Source organism: Abramis brama (assembly GCF_963993115.1).
Source record: "Abramis brama genome assembly, chromosome: 11".
Lineage (NCBI taxonomy): Eukaryota > Metazoa > Chordata > Actinopteri > Cypriniformes > Leuciscidae > Abramis > Abramis brama.
In genome coordinates, this window is record NC_139973.1 from 39,591,149 (window position 1) to 39,593,918 (window position 2,770).

The following is a 2,770-nucleotide window of genomic DNA, read 5'->3' on the forward strand; positions in this document are numbered from 1 at the left end:
CAGAGAGACTAATATTAGCGTAGACGCCATTCTTCTTATAATGTAACGAGTACATCAGGATTTATGGGAAGTGTTCCCGGTTCCGGCTGACCTAATCTATGCAGCCTAACATTGAATTATAGAAGTCTATAATGTGTTGTGTGTATGCTAGGTCAAAGAGATGTGTTTTTAGTCTAGCTTTGAACTGACAGAGTGTGTCTGCTTCCTGGACAATGTTAGGAAGACTGTTCCAAAGTTTTGGTGCTAAATAGGAAAAGGATCTACCGCCAGCAGTCGATTTTGATATTCTAGGTATTATCAACTGGCCGGATTTTTGAGATCGCAATAGACGTGAAGGACTATAATGCGTTAAGAGCTCGCTCAAGTACTGCGGAGCTAAACCATTTAGTGCTTTGTAAGTAATCAGCAATATTTTAAAATTTATACGATGTTTAATAGGGAGCCAGTGCAGTGTTGACAGAACCGGGCTAATATGGTCATACTTCCTGGTTCTGGTAAGAACTCTAACAGCTGTGTTTTGGACCAGCTGTAATTTGTTTATTAAGCGTGCAGGGCAACCATCCATAATAGCATTACAATAATCTAGCCTTGAGGTCATGAACGCATGGACTAATTGTTCCGCATTTGTCATTGAGAGCATATGGCGTAATTTAGATATATTTTTAAGATGGAAAAATGCGGTTTTACAGATACTAGACACGTGGTGACTTTCAAATGAAAGATTGGTATCAAAGAGCACACCCAGGTTCCTAACCGACGACGAAGACTTGACAGAGCAGACATCAAGTGTTAGACAGTATTCTAGGTATTTATGTGAGGACAATTTTTGTCCAATAATTAGAATCTCTGTTTTTTCAGAATTTAGTAGTAGGAAATTACTAGTCATCCAATTTTTTATATCACCTATGCATTCCGTTAATTTTGTGAATTGGTTCCTAATGATATCTCCCAAGGGTAGCATGCACAGAGTGAACAGCAACGGTCCTAGTACTGAGCCTTGTGGTAAGCCATACTGAACTTGTGATCGATGAGACATCTCTTCATTTACTGCTACAGACTGATAACGGTCAGATAAGTATGATTTAAACCATGCTAATGCAATTCCACTAATGCCAACATAATTTTCGAGTCTATTTAAAAGAATGTTGTGGTCAATAGTGTCAAATGCAGCACTAAGATTTAGTAACACTAATAGAGAGATACAACCACGATCGGATGATAAGAGCAAATCATTTGTAACTCTAATGAGAGCTGTCTCAGTACTATAGTACGGTCTAAATCCTGACTAAAAATCATCGCGGATATCATTTCTTTCTAAAAAGGAACATAGCTGTGAGGATACTGCTTTTTCTAGTATCTTTGACAGAAAAGGTAGATTCGAGATCGGTCTGTAACTGACTAATTCTGTAGGATCAAGTTGCGTTTTTTAACAAGCGGTTTAATCATAGCCAGCTTAAAAGTTTTTGGTACGTATCCTAATGACAAATATGAATTAATGATATTAAGAAGAGGATCTATGACCTCTGGAAGCATCTCTTTCAGTAGCTTAGTCAGTATAGGGTCTAACATACATGTTGTCGATTTAGAGGATTTAACGAGTTTAACGTATTCTTCCTCTTCTATAGCAATTAATGATTCTGTCGCAATATCGAGTTCTTCTAAGCTATCTGGGATGCTGAGATGATGAAACTGATCAGGAAGATTATTAATAAAGCAATCTTTAGTGGCAGAAGTGATAGGTCTAACATATTTGTAACACGGAGTCGGCTTTGCAGCCTTGGCTAAATGAAGTTTACACGAGACTGGATAATGATCTGAGAGGTGTTTGGTGTTTTAAGCCCCCAACGGCGCCTTCCAGGCAGCGAGGGGATGGGTAGGTTTAAGGTTGAGTGTAGGGTTAGCCACCATTGAGCGATCTGAGATGTCATCGCTCTGCTGCAGAATTTCAACGGCATCAACATTGATTCCATGTGATGATATTAGATCTAGGGTATGATTACGACAATGAGTAGGTCCTGACACATGTTGTCTAACTCCAATAGAGTAAAGAATGTCTTTAAATGACAGTCCCAATGCATCTTTTTGTTATCTACATGTATATTAAAATCACCAACAATTATGACTTTATCTGCAACCAGTACTAACTCTGATAGAAAGTCAGCAAACTCTTTGATAAAGTCTGTATGGTGCCCTGGTGGCCTGTGTACAGTAGCCAGCACAAATCTCAAACGTGATTTATCATTTACACTATATATTGCTATATTAAGCACCAACACTTCAAAAGAATTATATTTGAAACTAAACTTCTTAGTAATTCTAAAAATGGTATACTCGGTTTTTTTGCAAGAGCTCTTGAACGCGGGAGTTCAAGAGAGTGGGCGATTTACATGTGCTATCAGTGAGCGCGTCCTGCCTTGAGTTTGGGCCTAACGACTCCAGAGCCGTCCTCAAGCCAAGACATGGTTGCAGCTGCACTGCGTTTTAAAGATTTGGCTTTAATATTCTCGAGAAAAGGAGTTTTCCCATAGCGTAAGCTAGCCTTACACAATACTCGTTCCCTCATCTCAGGGAACCGAGGTTACGTTAGTAACCGAGACGAGGGAACTGCAAAGGGGCATGAAATAAACAACACATTAGTAATATTAGTCAGCATTATTTTACAACTTCCAAAAAAGTAAAATATGACATATATTCCTAAAATAAACAAAACAGTCAATGTTTCACTAGTTACAAATCTTCAACAAGCCAAAGTACAATAACAGCAACTTGA

General features: G+C 38.5%; 1 protein-coding gene across 1 annotated transcript in view; it reads left to right on the plus strand.

Annotated features, from left to right (window-relative positions):
- chchd6b (coiled-coil-helix-coiled-coil-helix domain containing 6b) overlaps window positions 1–2,770 on the plus strand; it is a 160,339-nt gene that overhangs the window by 23,595 nt on the left and 133,974 nt on the right. The gene's annotated exons all lie outside the window — the stretch shown is intronic.